This window comes from Ursus maritimus, unplaced genomic scaffold (assembly GCF_017311325.1).
Source record: "Ursus maritimus isolate PB19 unplaced genomic scaffold, ASM1731132v1 scaffold_2, whole genome shotgun sequence".
Taxonomy (NCBI): domain Eukaryota; kingdom Metazoa; phylum Chordata; class Mammalia; order Carnivora; family Ursidae; genus Ursus; species Ursus maritimus.
In genome coordinates, this window is record NW_024424452.1 from 64287070 (window position 1) to 64305575 (window position 18506).

General features: G+C 45.7%; 1 protein-coding gene across 3 annotated transcripts in view; it reads right to left on the minus strand.

Annotated features, from left to right (window-relative positions):
• OPN3 (opsin 3) overlaps positions 1-18506 on the minus strand; it is a 50657-nt gene that overhangs the window by 22530 nt on the left and 9621 nt on the right. The window lies entirely within an intron of this gene.

Consider the following 18506-nt stretch of genomic DNA (forward strand, 5'->3'; position numbering starts at 1 on the left):
TACCTGTCCATCAGTATGCGAGCAAATGGGTACAACGAAGGGAGGGACACGAGCACCTCCTGGAACTGACAGTCCACTGGTAAGAGGGGTAATAATACCAAACAAGTAGGCCAGTGGGACGCCACCAAGGAGCGAGGCGGTGCAGAGAAGAAGTGAGGGAGGCGGCTGCAGCCACGGACGATGTAGGACTATTCGCAGGCTCTCCGGAAAAGCCTCGTTGTGCTTAGGGCTATAGTACGAAAACCCCAGGGATCAGGCACGGTGCAGGAGTGTGGGGAGTTTTCCCTCTGACTATTTAGGTCAAAGAGGAAAGAGATGTTTTCAGTGTGATGCAGTTTGGGACCACGCCGCCCCCAGCGAGCACCACGAGCCTGCCGCGCCTGCCTCAGCCGCTAACACTCCCTGCCGTCACCAGTTAGGGCAGTCCCTGACCTTCCAGGCCCTCCCTGACTGCCCGCCACTTGAACAGACCCAAACTAAATCTCAATCCCTTCCTTACACCCCCCCCCTTTTCTTCTCTCTCTTAACACCACTTAATTACCCATGACTTTTGGTCCTGCCTGAGTCAAAAGTATTTGCTGTGTCCTGGAGAATGAGAATGAGCAACCGTCTTACAAATACTTCATACGTACGTTGGAACTGAGGTGGGACCTAATTCTCAATTCCCTTAACACCGGACAGGGAAGGGGAAGGTGATGCCCTTAACACCGGACAGGGAAGGGGAAGGTGATGCCCTTAACACCGGACAGGGAAGGGGAAGGTGATGCCCTTAACACTGGACAGGGAAGGGGAAGGTGACTGCCCCCAAAGGAGGGCCCATCCTGTGAGGCCCCGTAAGAAGCTTGCTACATACAGCATCCCTCCTTGTGGGAACGGAGTCCCGTGGCTCCAACGGATAAGGAACCAATAGGAGGTGAAGAGAGTTTTGAGAACCCAGGACTGGCTGAGTCCACAACCCATAATTTTGCCTTTATCCCCTTGTTCCCACAAGCTCTACAAGGGGTAGCGTGACGTCCCTGCTCTCCCCGCAAAGCTGCACGCTGATCACAGGTGTACAAAGTGTGTCTCCCTGTGCCGAGTACGGTCTTCGAGGAGAACCCAGAGATGTGTGGTGCTTCCCCTTGAGGAGACCACAAGACCGTACATCGTGTAGACCCAAGACCAACTCCATGCAACATTCGAGGCAAGGTAGGACGGTACGGAATCACATGCTATGTTTACCGTGTACCAACAAACCCGAACAAGGAAAATTCCAGTGGGTTATGCAGTGGGGACGGCATCGTGAAGAGGTAACACTGAGGCTGGGTCTTCAAACATGGAATAGGGTGAAGGGACAGAAAGGACCAGGGCAGGCCTGCCTGGAAGAACTTCTACAAAGGAAAGCAACCCCCCTGGAATTCTCTGGAGAGTACCGGACTCCAGGCGGGTGAAGAGGTCCAGACCTGCCCGTGCCTTCCTTCCATGCAGGCTGTGGGCCACAGCAAGGGTCTTCGGTTTCCTTTCCTGTTGCCTTCCTTAATAGAATTGTGAAAAACTGTGCACTCCCAAAAATTTAAAAAGCTAAAGTTTTTCACCTTAAGTTTAAAGAGTTGTGTGATGTAAATATAAATATTTTAAAATAAAACTATTATCTTATTCTTTCAAACAGATCCAGTAATTTATAAATATGTTAGTGATTTCATATTTATATCTCTACTGATGTATACACAGATACGTACACACACACACAGCAGTGATCAATCGTTTAAACTTACGTTTCCATTCCACTTTCCCCTAAACATTTTATCCTAGTTTAATATATTAATACGACTGAAAGATTTTAAATTATTTGCCTTATATTCTTCAACAAAAAATGTATTTAAAAAATTGAAATTTTTAGGGGCGCCTGGGTGGCTCAGTTGGTTAAGCATCTGCCTTCAGCTCAGGTCATGATCCCAGGGTCCTGGGATCCAGTCCTGCATCAGGCTCCCTGCTCAGTGGGGAGTCTGCTTCTCCCTCTGCCTGCTGCTCCCCCTGCTTGTGTTCTCTCTCTCTCTCTGACAAATAAATAAAATACTTTAAAAAAATTGAAATTTTTGAATTTCTTGGATAGCAAGTCTCTAAATGTTTAAAAAATTGTCTTACGGATTGAGTTATCAGTTTTTCTTAGTACACAATTGATCAAAATACTTTGTTAAATATTACAAGTAAAAAACTTAATTAGAAATACATCTCTTGGGGCGCCTGGGTGGCCCAGCGGTTAAGCGTGTGCCTTCAGCTCAGGGCGTGATCCCGGCGTTATGGGATCGAGCCCCGCATCAGGCTCCTCTGCTATGAGCCTGCTTCTTCCTCTCCCACTCCCCCTGCTTGTGTTCCCTCTCTCGCTGGCTGTCTCTATCTCTGTCAAATAAATAAATAAAATCTTAAAAAAAAAAAAAAAAAAAAGAAAGAAATACATCTCTTAAAGTGATCAGTGTAGCTTTCCCCCACCACGAAGAATATACCCTATCCACAAGTTACTATTACCAATGCTAGAATGATAAAGGGCAAATTCTCTTCCTATTTTTCCTCTTTATAAAGTTAAAGATTTCTTGATCACATGTGTATCCAGATGTCATGGAAGGAATTTTGTTGTAGTCAATTCTTATTGATTGTAAGAACATTCCTTCTACATTCAACTATTTGAACTCTCCTGAATTTATATGCCAACAATCACAGCGTGGTTATTGTCAACAATTACGGCTGATGATCTGTCAACTACCCACTCGACTTCGTTAAAAGCAAAAAGCTGGGAACCACCTGAGTGGTCATTCACTTCCCCAGGTTCCGCAACAGTATTTTAACTCGTCCCTTCGTTTGCCATCCAGGAATTTCCTCCCACCCCTCCCTGGTAATCTCCCATCGTAAGATTTGGGATGCATAAGGAGTGTATCTTTTCGTGGGAGGTGGGAGACGGGCGATGGAGAAAGGGGGGTCTGGATCACAGGGAGCTGGTTTCTAGGACAGAATTTGGAAGTTGATTCTCCTCACACTGTCCTTGCACAACCATTAGGGAGAGCTGTGTCTCAAGCAGTACGGAGACGCCAATTTGAAGACAGAAGTCTATAAAAACTGATCTCGTTGGCAGAGTACGGAGACTCTGCTTCACCTAGCTGCATTGCCTACTCATGTTGGGACACAGATGGCGTGCCTCAAACTGCCAGCCACGTGCGACGCTGGCCGCCTTGACACCACTGTTCCCTCTGCCCGACATGCTGACGCCTGGAGGAGAAGACAGGCGTGTAAAGTAGTAATTACGGGAAGGTGGTACGTACTAACCCAGAACTGCGTCTGGGAGCTGGAGGGTACCGTTGGGGAGGCACTGACCTCTGCCTAGGGAAATACTGAGGAAGGTTTTAAGAGAAAACAATATTTGCACTGATGAATGGAAGGGCGTTTATCAAGTTGAGGAGTGTCAGGCTATCTCAAGTTCAAGGATATAGCATATAAAATGCCTGGAAGCAAAAGGAGGTATCCAAGGGTTAACTCTGCACCAGATTGAGTCAAGCAAAGCTCTCTGTGATATAACTTGGTGATTATGCATATTCACTTACAACACTGGTCAGCGATCCAATACCATGCACATACAATAAACCAGGCAAGGTGCTAGGAAATGGGCAAAGACACACTTTTGTAAAAGCAAGAAACAATAATAGAGTGATAAATTCTATAATAGAGGAACGTCTATGAGGCCAGTCTTGGATTCAACTTCAGTTTCTATACAGAAATACAGATCACTCTGGGAAAATTAATTAATATCTATGAACCTCAATTTGCTCACAGTAAAAATAGAATAGTACCAAAATGCTGCCTCATTGTGAGTGTGTGTCTATGTATTACACAAGAATAGGAATGTATTTAGTAAGATGGTAATATATAAGGTATTATTATGATTGAATAGTTGAATATCTGGAACCAAAATTGCTTTCAGTGGCAGAAATCGGGAGCAGACACAGGAACAGGTAGAGGCGCTCTGGGGCTTACGTATCTGGGTGTAGAGTACGATATACAATTACTCAAGAACAGTCATCTCCCCCCTTTGGCCACTAGATGTCCACATTGAATAGCTTCTTTATAGTTCCGTGGTCTAGACTCTGGAAAAGCTTGTTTACACCAACGAGAGCCTAGAAGAGGTGTTGCCTGGGCGGGGCTCCAGATCTGCCAATACCCATCCGTCAGATTAAGAAGTTAATATGACACGGTTCATGTCTTCAAGGAGCTCACACTCCAGAGTATGAGGAGAGACTCCACATCTACTAGGACGAAACGATCCAGTTTTTCTCTGGGAAGCAGGCACGCCACCTGAGTGTGTCTTGTAGATTAAACACATTTCACCAGGCAAGTAAGGAGGGGTGAGAGGGAAAGGACGGCCAATCCTATCCCAGCTTATGCAAGCACATGGAGACCTGACACAGCTAACCCCATTTGCGTTCCTGCAAATAAATCAATATGGTGGAAGCAGAGAGTTCTAGAAAGAGACAGGAGAAAGACTACGAACTCTCCCAGGAAGACCCTTAAATGTCATGCAAGGAGTTCGGAATATATTCTGAGGGGTCCAAGGAGCCATTAAAATGTTCTTGTCCTCCTCTTACTGTACTACTTTAGAGAATTTTGTTTCACTTTACTTTTCTTTTACTTTCGTTTTCTGTTTTTCTTTTGAAGATTTTCCTTATGGAAAGTTCCCTCCAGCTGTGATGTGGAAAAAGGATTGGGAGGAGGGACAAGTCTAGTTATTGAGAAAGCTGTGGGAGAATGCCATTTTGAGGATTCTTCAACATAGGCACCTCTGTCTTGCCTTCTTGGGCCTCAAACCTGGCTCCTTGTCTTCCTATAGCTCCATTTGGACAGACAGCCCAGTTTCCCTGTTCACCTTGCCTCTCATTTGACACTGTTTTAGGGTTTGCTTGCTTTTCTGGGGAAAGGAGAGCCCCATGTTGGGATAAGGTCTCATTAGAACTTACTTTATACTTAACGTCTGCTTGTCAGGGGAGGGTATTGAACCAGGTAGATCATGATGGGGAAAACGCATCGTCATCATACTAGGAGAGCCAAGAAATGCCCATTGTGACCAGAGTCTACAGGCCCAGTGCGAAAGGAGAGCTTGAGTATACAGTAAGTGCTCTGCGGATTACTTCAGGTTCCTAAGCAACGGCAGAACACGGCAGCACAAGTCCAGGAAACAGTCCAGCGGAAGGGTTTACCAGGAAGTGAGAGATTCTAAATTCTAATCCTAATTTACCTGCACTCATAAAATGGGTCTGGGTGCCACGAGTAAAATGGGAAGCATACACTTCGTTTTTACCACTCAATCAAAACGACCTCTTGGAAACCGCGATCTCGATCTTACGATAACGCACTACGATGTACCCAGAAAAGCTGCATCAGAGAACGCTCCTCTAGGAGGACCCAGCCTCCGGTCCACGTCAGGAACCGTGTACTTGTTCCATCTCCCCTCTCCTCATTTCTGTATCTTGCATGCTCATGTCACAGAAGGCTTTTCCTTTGAAATATTTCTAAATTCCTCTCTGTGCCTCCCACGTCCCATTACTCTCATTCAGCTCACATCCCACAAGTGGTTGCTCTGACCTGCTCCTAACCGAGTGATTTTTTCCCCTTTGTCCGGCCTCTATCCTCTCTCGCACCAAATAGCAGTGTGAGACTGGATTCAGTGTCCGTGCCATCCCAGACCCCCAGCCAGCTCCCCAACGCAGACCGTGACCATCGGCCTTGCTTCCCGGCAGCGGTGGCTCCGATACAGTCACCAAGCTCAGCTGCTGCGGCTACAGCCACCACGGGCCCACGGGCAGGACCAGCCTGCTCCTTTGCCCTCCCTGCGCTGGGCACGCACAGGCTCTGGCTTCCCCCGTCGCTGCTCCCAATCAGCTGGCCCAACCCAGAGGCAAGGGCATGGGACCACCTCTTGGAGCAGACTGGGACCCAAGGAGTCAAGAGACAGGAAAGGGCCGGTGATTAAATTGCTTGCACCCCCCCCCCAATGGGTTATTTCAGGACGCGCTCATTTCGTACACGCTGCCTGAAGATGTCCTGAAGGATGGAGCCCTCAGCTGCTCTGGGGGAAGCTATGGCGGGCTCGTGCTGCAAACTCTGACACTTGGCTTCCTTTCTTCCTTGCCCCTCCCTGGACTCTCATTCGTGATTCCCTGGAAATATACTCCCCAGTCAATCATTAATCCGTAAGCTTTGCGTTAGGTAGTATTTGGAGGGAATTTGTGCTGATAATCCCATAACCTGTATAAGCCCCTCTCTGGCACAATGACCTGCATGCAAAGCTCCCTCTGCGGAGTGCACTGGTGGTCAAAGATCTCCGAGTATTACTTCCACTGCCTAGCCCATCTTCTCCTTCGCCGTTTCTAACTTCTTAGCGCGCGGCACTCAGCTCAGGCACAGCATAGGCTGTACCTTCACGGCTGCTCTACACTACTTCCTCTGTTTTGGTCGCACTTCTACTATTCGTGTCTTATCTTTCCAGTTAAACTGTAAACGCCTAAGAGATAGGGACCATGTCTTTTGTATCCTGACATCCTCTCTGGCCTCTGCAATAGTTAACGAGAGTTTATTATGTTTACTGATGATAAAAGTTACCTATATGTGACCATATTTCTTCTCAAATCAAGAATAAAAATGCAAAGTAAACGCAGTCACACCTGTAATTAAGCAAACACTAATGTGAAATGATGCTTGGAAATAGCCAGTCAGATTTCAAAGAAAAGGAAAATGTTTCTAAAGGAAAACACAACATGTAGGTCAGAAGAACACAAAACAAGACCAACTTCCTGTTTTTCCTAAGGGATCCCTAGCTCAACTCAAAATACTATTTAACAGTCATCACATGATAACTTTTGATTATTAAAAAGTCCCTATAAAATACTCATTTTTGTGAATGACATAAAGTCAAATGATATTCCTGTTAGATTTGTCGTTTCCTGTTCTCCGAGGACAATAACAAATTATGACACCGTTTCGTACGGTGTTTTATAATTTTCACAGCGCTGCCCCATGTGTGTTTGTCATCAGCTCTTCAGACCTGTGAGGCAGAAAAGGCTCCTGTCCTCATTTGGTTAGGCTGGAACAAGGGGGTTTGGGATCTGGGGCGAGCCTAATGTCACAAGACGAGTCAGGTCTCGCTTGGAGGAGAACCCACATCTCTGACTGCCAGTCTAGAGCTTCGTTCACATTTTCCTCAGAAAGATTTGACTGAGTGAGTTGGTTGCGATCGACAGAGAAGCATGGAGTCTTGTTAATTCTACGGAAAAATTCAACCCATGAGTGAACTGTGGGATACCCGTGTGACCCCTTCCTGCAACGAAGATTCTGGTTTCGAAGTACTCTCTGGATTACTACCCTGGCACCAAGAGATGAAAATCTGAGATAGCCAGAAGACCAAATTACAAATATGAGGACATCTGAGAGGTACAGAATTAAATCTTAATTTAGTCATTAATAATTTGCAAAACCCTCAAAGGAGCTCAGAGTTCAGGTTTCATAGCAGGTGGTAACACTCTGGTTCCATTTTACAGTCATTTTCTATCACCACGTCGCTGACACACGTGGAGAATGTTGAGATATCTGGTCAAGGACCAACGTCACTTTCCTCTCAAGGATGAATACAACACACTCAGCTCTGTGTGTGTGTGTGTGTGTGTGTGTAAGTAACTTATCAACTAAAAACTGCGGTACGAGTTTCCTCAGGACCGTAAAAGGAGAGTGGGTAAAAAGATAAGGAGCCCGCCAGACTGTGTCAGGGACCAACAGCATTGCTGTGTCCTGGGCAGGGCACTGATGGGACAAGATGCGGGAGGTTTAAAGGCACCTCGGGAGGTGGGCGTGTAAAGTGAAACCCATCTCGGTCACTACTGTGGGGCAGTTCGGATGGGCAAGAAAAGACCATTTACTTGAAAGTTTTAGTCATCCTGAGCCGAGAATGTCAAGTGGAAAAGGCTAAAGCAAGATCGGAGGTGGGGGAGGGAGGCCTTACAAATAGGAAGGACTCTGCGTCAGGACAGGACCCAAAGCTAGCGGGTGCCCCATCCGACGTCCAGCCCCATTCAGATGCTGCTGTTCCCGGCTCCCATCCCATGCTGTCAGCGGGGGCTTCACGTGGATTCTCCCTGGATGTTTAATTTAAAACCTTCTATATCTGAGCGGTGAGTCTGTCTCCCACGGTAGGAATAGTGACTCCAAATGCCAGCTCTTGAAATAGCTCCAAATGAGCCTCCTGGGGAAATGGCTGACGATTCTGAAGGTTCTGCCTTCGTTGGCCTGGGATGGAACCCGAGAGTCTGTTTAAGGACTCCGGAGATGATTCTGACTGAGTTAGGAATGGTAGGTCTCGATTAAACTCGAACGGCCTTTAACACAATCTCTCTGTGGCTTTTTGCTCACTTCCCGGGTTTTCCTCCAGAGTCAACACCGGCGGAGAAACACAAGAAGCTGCCACTTCATTTCACAAAACGGCATCGCACAGGGACACCGGCCTCCTGTTGCGCCCAAAGCTCCAGCTGAGGGAGGGGCTTGTCTGTGTTGTATCGGCGGCTCGAAGTTTCCTCACAGTTCACTCACCTCTAGCTTGAGTCCTGTCTGCCCTTGTATTTTGCAATTCTGCTACTTCCTGTGCTCCTGGAAGCTGTCATGACGCCATGTTTCATAGAACCAGATGCGACCTGGCGGAAGGCAGATGGTGGTGTCATTTGACGAGGAGCTTTTATAAACCCGAATAATGGCCTTGTACATGTGAAGCTGGCCCTGGCCTCCCCAGTTCCCAAGACTCCAGAAGCCATGAGAAGCGAGAAGTTTGTTGGAAAGACATTGGCAGCTGTTTCTTCACAGAAAGGGAAGCAGAGTGAAGGCTAATGTTACTTCCTAGGCAATCTTCCCGTTAGAGAGAGCAGAGGGAAGCCTGGATGCATAAGAAACATAAGGCATGTTCTAGGTAAATCAGATAAAATTATTTCAGGACGAGTCACAGCTTAAAAGCAGACAGGTACCATACCAGGGGCATCTAAACCTTCCTTAAATATTTAAGTGGCTCTAACATGTGGGGCCCTGAGCTTACTGCTGGGGAAGCAAAGTCATCCGATATGGTCCCTGATGTAAAGGGGGAAAGGCACCATAAACAGACAAACCAAAATACAAAATTGCGTATTTGAAATTCCAAATGAGACATTCAGATCTAAGTGCCATAGGAGTCAGAGAGAGGAAAGATCACAAAGAAACTGGGGGGGGGGGGGTATATAAAGGGGTGGGACTGAAAGAAAATGAAAAAAGTCTGTTTACCCAGCATACACCACGACCACCAATTCCAAATTTGCTTATACCCGCGAGAGCGGTGCTGTCCAGTAGGACTGTGTGGGCCACATAGTAGTTAAGGTTTTTAGCGGCCACACTTTGAAAAGTAAAGAGAAACAGATAAAATTAATTTTAATAACATTTAATCCAACATACTTAAAATATTTCGATTTGTAGTCAACATATTCATGAAGTATTTTGTTATTTTTTTCATACTAAATCTTCAAAATCTAGTGCTTTTCTTACACTTACACACCTCAGTGTAGACCAGCTCCATTTCCCGTGCTCAGGAGGCACAAGACTAGCGGTTACCATGTCGGACGGCACAGACCTAGGGAAGCTCTTGCACAGTGAGTACAAAGAGGTGTATACTAGGATATACTCTGAGGCACTGTTAGTTATAATAGAGAGAAAAACAGGAAATAACCCAATGTCCATCAAAAGGGGGAAAGGGGTAAATAAATCGTGAGCAAAAAACCTGAAACACTGCTTGGTTTCATGTTGCATTCATGTCTGCACTGACCTTGAGGAGGAAGGAGGTGGAATGAACTGGAGAGAGAAATACATAGAGGAAAACTTTATCTGTAATTTTCAATTCGTTGAAGATAGATTAAAATAAACATAGGAAAGTTCACGTCTGTTCACTGAGGGTGGTAGATAGGTGGGTATTTACTGCGTCAGCCTTCACACTTTTCCATATTCATAAAAACTTTTAAATAATTTACAGAAGGAATAAAATTCACTGAGGCGATGGAGGTAGCCAAGTAGCGGGCAGTCAGAAGACGGGCTCTTCAAACAAAGAGCAGAACGGGGTGGTCACAGGTCAAGGGATGGCTGGGAGTGGCAGCTAGACCATAAACTGATGATCCAGGAGGGAGAGAGAAGACTCTGAACAAGAGCCAGTAGCCTAAGCTTTATATTCCCTGCACATCTATGTGGCAGGCTGAGTTCAACCTCGCTGTGGGCAAGTGTTGACGACTAAACTTTTTCACTCTGCAAATGAGGGTGGAATGCTTTGGAAGGCACAGTGATACTCAGGGGGTCACTTCTCAGCCACCTGGCCCTGGGGTCTATGGGCTACGTCGAGAGTTGAGCCAGCTACTCCATACTGTTGGTGTCTCACACCCACTTTGTTTGGTCAAACGGCCTGCAGGGCCCTTTGCACTAGCCCCTCATGCAAGTGCACGCCTTACACAGTAGCCTGCAGTCACAAGCAAACCTAAGTTCTTCATAGGATTTTCCCAATAGCCCCTATGATTGCGTCTCCCACGGCCTTCCCCTTGTGCACCCCCGGATAAGAGGTCCACGTAGCATACCAAAACCTCAGTCCTTTTGGTTGTATTGACCAATCTTGCTTTGGCCCGGGAACCCCAAAGCACTAATAAAGCCATGTGCCCTGGCGTCCTGCCTCTCTCTCCTTGTACCCTGCCTTGATCTCCCCATGTGACCCCTGTATCTGCTCCAGGACTGTAAGAAATAAACCATCTCGGTTTCTCCTGTGGTGTTTCTGAACCCCGATTCACCATCCAGAACCCTATACTCCACTTAAAATGTTAACTTAACAACATTAGAATAAAGTATTAAGGAAAAAAAAGAACAGCGTCTGCTTGGTGTTGGGAAATCAGGGTCCACAGGGGCTGCCAGGGTTAAAGGAAATTAAGGAAGTAGCAAAAATGTTCAGAGAAGATGCTGAGGATACGGGGGAGTTCGCTGCTCGTGGGGGAGGCTGAGCTCAGGATTGGATCAGATCAAGAAACACACTGAGCCATAAAGATGTGAGTCATCACGGACCGAAGAGGTTTTCCCTCTTGGCACCGACTGACCTCAGCAGGGGTGGGAGGTGACGGGATTTGTTCTGATCATCTCGGGGGGCAAGAGGAGGGAGAGCGGCTCCAGAGTCTGAGTCCTGAATGATTTGCTTGCTGGTACGCTGATTTCCGAAACACACACTCTCTTAGATGTCACACTGCAGATCTTTACGTTACTTTCGGCTTTTGACTGTTCTAATAACGCTGTGAGGAGAGACGGTACAACTTAACCATCGAGGGCACTGGGGTCAGGCTCCGTATCCTCCACTTTTTAGGAAATCTTGAACAAATTAACCTCCTGGTGCTTTGCTCTCTTTAACTGAATAATGGGGTAATAGTTGTTTCTAACTACGTCACAGAGTTGCGATGAAGTTTAGGAGTTAGGATGAATGAAGCACAGACAACAGGAACTAGCTTGTGGTACGTAAGCCCTAGCCGTGGCCATTACAAGCCCCTCGCTACCTATGTCCATACATCTATGACGACCTCCTCAGGATAAGTTCTTGGCAATGTAATTGTTGGGTAAGAAGGCATACAAAATTTTAACGCTTTTACTACGACTTGCCAAAACACGCACCAGAAGCTCCGTTAAATCCCCTCTACTGCCTCATCAGATACTCGTTTTATTCCCACTTACCTACGCCACAGTGCACGACAACACGCCCCCCATCCAGCAATCAATTAGCTGCTTTCTGTATACTCACTGACCCAGAATGCAGGAGTGGTGCCCGGTAATCTGTATTTTAAAGACATTCCCATTTGATTCAGATTCTACAGTATAAAACCATTGTTCTAGAATTTTATCAACTGAGAAATCAATCAATTGCTAAAACATTAGTTTACCCGACCTCTTTGCAATATCAACACTTTAGACGAGGATATTTTTGAAACTCCCCTTGGCTTCTAGAACTCCTCTCCTACCTCTTCTCCTATTTCTACGTCACCTTTTTTCTCCTGCCTTTTTTCCCCCTGCCTTTAAGGAAAAAGACACTGGATTATATCATGTAACTGGGAAGTCCACAGTGGCACTGCCTACAGGCACACTGTCCGTCAGAAAATCAGCGTGAGCCGTGTAACCGGGGGCCTGAAATAATTCATCAGAGCGCTGCCTCTCTCATTCCATCATTGGCTTGGTTGCTCCCTATGTGGCCTAAGTCTTGGAGGGACTCTCTGGAAATCAAGGTACTGGCAGCTTCTGACTCACATCCTTGAGGCTTAACAAGCCCAGGAGGCAAGGAAATGTATATGCAGGAATCCTAGAAAAGGAATCTTCCAGTCTGGCGCTAACCCAGGGGCAGGAGTTACTACGTCAAACCCAGGGGAGCGCCATGTTTGCATTCCCAACACATCCCTGTCTAGCAACTCCTTCTCGACTGTCTTCAGATTGCTCTCGCTCCCTTGCAGCATGCAAGGGGATCAATCACTGAGTCATGCTGATTTAACCTCCCCGCCGTTCTCAGGTCTGTCCTCCTCTGTCTTACCTGCCATGACCCCAGTTGAGACTCTCATCCTCTCTTGCCCAAATCCTTCAATAGCCGTCTGTCTGGTCTCCTTTCTACATTGTTTGCCACCCTTGGATTCCTCCTCCATACATACCCAGATGCGGCCCGTTTCCTTGGTCACTGACATGAAGTCTACACCACTAGGACAAAGTCAAGACTCCCCAGCACACAAAACCCTCTAAGACCTTCCAGAACCACCTCCTCATCACCTGGCATGACCAACCAAACCCATTTGCTTTTCCTCAAAACCTGTTCTCAATTTTGTTTAAATGTATTCCACTCATTCAAGTACCAGTGCTGAAATTGTAGTCACTTTCAGCTCCTTTTTCTCTCCACTTATCCGTAACATACAGCCATTTCCCACATTTCTCTCTGCCCATTTCTATGGCCACATTTCTCTCTGCCCATTGCATTTTTACCACTATGCCTTGCCCAAACCATATCTTCCCTCCTTCCCAGCCATCTGCAGGGTCTCTGCACCTTCCCAGCTTCCTTCCACATTGCCAACAGGTATACTTCTAAACATAAGCCTTAATTAGAAAAAACTTCAACAGCTCCTCATTATCCACAAGTCCCATGGTATTCAAGTCTATATGATAATCAGTATGGTTCAACACAGCTGATAATTAGCATGATTCAAGATGGCTGGTACGTTGGGCCCTATCTCCTGTGCCCCAGCTCTCCACAGCAGGTCACTGCTCTAGCCACGCAGACAACCTCAATGTCCCCATGCCTGCTTCCCCGTTCTCCCTGTATGGAATGTTCTCCGTATTGACTTACAGAAATCCTTCTCAACCTTCAGGGCCCCGGTGTTTTCCTTTCATGAAGCCTTCCTAGATTTCCCTAGTCAGACAAAATGCTCTGTGCACCCACTGAAGTTTGTCTATACCTACATCACCAAGGTGCTCACAGCCTCATTAACGGAGTGGTTAACTGTGCACCATGTCAGCCCCCATAGAGTGGGAGTTCCACTACTTACCAGTTCTACAGCTTTGGGAAAATTGCGAGCCTGATTTCTCATCTACACATGGAAACATTAATACCTGCCTCACAGGGTGATCTTAAAATATGTAAAGAAATTAGAACAGCTCCTTGCCCATGAGTAGCTACTTGTTCCGGATTGCCCTGAGCCCTCTCTGAAGACCCGCATCACATCTCGGTCGCAGCGTGTGGTTCTGGAGTCCGACTCCCTGGGACCGAGGCCCAGCTCTATCACTTACCAGCTGTATGGTTTTGGTCAAGTTCTTTGTCTTCGCAGTGTCTGCTTTCCCATCTGCAAAACGGGGATAATAAGAGCAGCTACCCGATCGGGCTGTTACGAGGGTTAAGTAAGATAAACGCTGCAAACTCTCAGAACAGTGCTTGGCATAAAGGAAGTGCTCAGTAAGTGCTAGGTGCAGTTCTGAAGTCTGCATTCCCAGAGTCCAGCACAGCCAATGGGGACAACGCTCAACAAATGTCGCATTGTATGGAACCCTATGCTTCTCTTCGCAGTGTAATTTAGGTAAGGTTCTTCCCTGCATTAAGAATGCTGACCCCTTCCATTACCCAACAGACAATTTAGGTATTGTCTATAGATCAGCCCCGCTTATAAAATGTCCAGCGGAGGTGCCTGGGTGGCTCAGCCGTTGAGCGTCTGCCTTTGGCTCAGGGAGTGATCCCAGAGTCCTGGGATCGAGTCCCGCATCAGGCTCCTCCGCTGGGAGCCTGCTTCTTCCTCTCCCACTCCCCCTGCTTGTGTTCCCTCTCTCGCTGGCTGTCTCGCTCTGTGTCAAATAAATAAATAAAATCTTTAAAAAAAAAAATGTCCAGCGGCTGCACTCTCTCATTGCGCGCTGAACCATCAGTGAGGGTAAATGTGGGTACAATTCAATTATGGGTGGTTTATTTAGTCTTGGACTGGATTCTCTGAAACTCATAGGATATTATTATATACATGTAATTTGATTAATTTGTCTATAGCCTGTTGAGTGAAAAGCACCCTTCCAAAAAAGAGTATATTGCAATATGTTTACATTGATTTTGAGACAGTCACTGCAATATACACAAAGATATCATCTAAAAATATAACAAGGAAGTATTACCAAAAAACACTAAAATAAACAAGATATCATCCTCTCATTTCTATAAATTTTTTACAGAATTATTCTAATTCTGGATTAATGAAATTTTTTTTTAAACCAACAAAATCTCTTATCTATACGGACAATTGGGGCAGGATGAGATATATTCCCCAATTCTCTGAATTTTGTTTGGAGTTTGAGTTATCGTAAAGCTTTAGAAGGAACCCACTGTTGATTATTGAGGGAGGGAGACAGGGGCACTGGGGGGCACTGGAGGGAGCAGCCAGGACAGCAGTTTCTGCCAACAATGACCCTGTTGAAGGAGCACTGACGGTCAGATGTTAAGGAAAAAAGGTAAAAGAAAGGAAAACTATTTCATTATAAATACTAAAAACTTTAATGAAGAGCTCCTCAACCTTGGCCCCACTGACACTTGGGGCCGGGTAAGTCTCCGGGGGGAGGAGGCTGTCTTGTACCCTGTAGGGTGTGTGGCGGGCTCCGTCCTCTACCCACTAGACGCTAGTAGCCCCCCTTGCTGGTTTTGTAGTTTCGACAACCAAAAATGTCTCCAGACACTGCCAAATGTCCCCTGAAGGGCAAAATCACCCTGGTTTGAGAATAAGTGCCTCGATGGGAGAAAATCAGCAAACGTATAAGGTGGAACATCTTACGGATTTTTAAAATATTCCCTATTTTTCAGTATTTTGGTTGGTTCACATAGACTTATCACAGAATCAATTATCTATACTACTAAAAAAAGACCCAGGACCGTGGTTTTGATATATTTTCCCAGAGCTTGGCCCAGTGACCCTCTGTCTGGAATGGGGTGATGAAGGTAAAGGGCTGACGTGGAGAGAAGGGTGCGGACACCACACTCAGACTGTGTTTTCAAGGAAATTATAATCTCATGACAAATGACTTCTAGAGCAGTTCTTATCTGTTGCTTTTTCCTTTTAATAAACACCTGGTTGATATTTGTCTTAACAGCAGAGGCCATGGTAAATAACGGTACACAGTCATAAAGTGGGACTGTTAAAGGAACAGACGGTCATACAGCCCGTTTCTCTGCCATATTTCACTAAAATCGTTTCAGGAAATTAACAGTTATATTAATTGCCTAAAGACAAGAGTCCGTGGTCTTCCTCAGCAGGACATTCCCCCAAATTTCTTCTTTACAATGGGCAATAGAAATGCTGAATTTGGGATAAAAACTTGAAACTTACACATAATGATGAAAGTATGATGCAAAAAAATACTTCCCCATACTGCATTACGAACGTTTCTGTTATTTTGAAGTATGAGGGAGGAATAAATAAAGAAACAAATAAAAGACTCAAATAAGGGCACCTGGGTGGCTCAGCTGGTTAAGCGTCTGCCTTCGGCTCAGGTCATGGTCTCAGGGTCCTGGGATGGAGCCCCGCATAGGGCTCCCTGCTCAGCGGGAAGCCTGCTTCTCAACTCTGCCTGCAGCTCCCACTGCTTGTGCTCTCTCTTCCTCTGTCAAATAAATAAAATAAAATCTTTAAAAAATACAAATAAAATAAAGTCTCCAACAGACCTGGGTGCTCCAGGGCGTTAATCACGTGAAAAATAAGAACAAGACCTGGCATAAACCCCATGGCACAAATGTCCCCAGGGATCCCTTTTCTTTAAAACGAGAACATGCCTGCAGGTGTACCTCCTGAATGAACCACAAACAGGTCTTCATCTTCCTACTGCACTTTGTCAACCCTGCGCTTCTGAAGCCACTCACTCTTTCCTGATGACGGACATGTCTTTATTCATAGGAGCTGTGCAGAGTGTGTTGGGTTAAATACATATTTAGGGACAGGAAAATGCCGAAATCACAGGACGACAGCAGGAACTAACAGACACGGCATATGGAGAAATGGAACTCTTGAAATAAACACTGGGATAATGCCACCGTCTGCTTTGATTTCGGGTATGAACAAAGTCATCAGCTCCCTTCGCCCCCTCCCAAACCATCGTCCCACTTTAATTATACAGATCTTAATTTATAGGAAGATTTTTTGCTATTTGTTGAAAAGCAAATGTCCTCTAAAATTCTAGGAGCCACTTTTTAAGCCGTGATTCGTGTTCCACACTCGTGTACGAGACGCACAGCGTGCTGACAGGGAGGCGGCCGGGCACCGTCATGCTGCCATTCTCACGACTGTCATGATCTCGACACTCATGAGGGGTGCGTCCACGTCAGCCCCTCAACGCCCCCCAGGTCTTATCTAGGCAGCGGGTGTAAATACCTGGCCTTTCTTACCTGACATAGCTGTCCTGGGGCTCATGCAAGAAAGTGTAGCTGTCAAGGAAAAGGCAGTGCTCCCACCCGGGCTGTGGCAGGACTGCTGTCCTAACACACCTGTGAGGGTCCGATTCTTCCAGCTCAGGCAGCTGCTTTGTTCATGCCCTAGAGAGCTGGCCGGATCGTGTCCCCTGCCATTGAAACGTGAACACATGAGGTCGTCGGTTACAAGAGTAAGAACTACACTAGAAACAATGCTTAATAATGAAGGCAAAGATACTGAAGTAAAAATGTAAAATCTTCAAAGGGGAGGTGACTGTCTCCTTGCCCTGAGAGCATGACCTCCACTTGTGCTGCCAAGAGGGAGATACGACTCATCCTAATCAGAACTGCTTGGCCCTGAAACGACGATCGGCGTCATTGTTTCGGTTTTACACTCCTGACTCCCTGAGCTCTCAGCACCCGGGGTCCCTGCGACCCCATCTCTTCTACCTTCTCTTCATGTTTTCCCCCAAACAACACAAAAAACTTGTGATTGAGAAACTTTTTAATTAGCTGAATGGTAGCTAAAATAACTTCAGAAAGTATTAATTGACCTTCTAACCCTTAAGCCACCCAGATTTCTCCTTTGTTTCTTTTTCTTTTGGGGGCACGAGGTGGTAGTAGTTATAGTGGGGAGTACGATGGATAGGAAACGTCTTATATTCTCCTTAAGATACAAAGGTATTCTCCAACAGAATGGTTCTCAGGTACAGAACTTACCCATTTTTCTATTTCAAATTCTTAGAATGTCAATTCATAACCCACAGTTGATGTTCAACTAATGTTTGCTGAATTCAGTCACCCTGCTTTGGATCGGTCAGGCCAACAGCAAGGAAGGGTCTGCGAGCATTCTCGGTGCCCTGAGATCTGCCCTGAGCTGGTCTCCCTCAGACAGAGGCTTGGCCGTGTCTATGAAGCCAAATCCTCCTTCACTCCCCTGGCCTCCAAGACTCCCAAATGAAGAGTACATTCTTGGATTTGGGGCCACACTTTTTAATTAGTATGTAATGTCTTCATACTGAAGTCCTACGATGCTTTAATATTATTTCTATTATTTCCACCTCTGGCTCTGGGATTTCCATTTTTTAAAACGGCGTTGTTATAATATACCTTCTTATTTCTTAATGTTGAGCAACTGAGGAAAGATACAAGATACAAAATCCATCTTAACCAAGAAGTCCTTCCCATTAAGTTGTAAAATTTCCCGTCTACGTTTTGGAGATTACCTTTTGACATTAAAATTTTAAAAATACAAATACGTTTTTTTAATTTGAAGAATTTTACAAGTTTCAAAAAAAATCAGTAACTTTCTCACCAATTCAGTAACCACTTTAGCAATTATTCTTTTATTTGTATCATACACATCAACATTTTACAGAAAAAAAAAACCCTGTTAAACTCTAATTAATTACATGTTTTCTTCTGATTCTTTTCAATGTAGACACCTAAATTTTTACACAAATAGCATCAGTACATAAAATAATGTTTTAACACTTCTGAATCTAACATT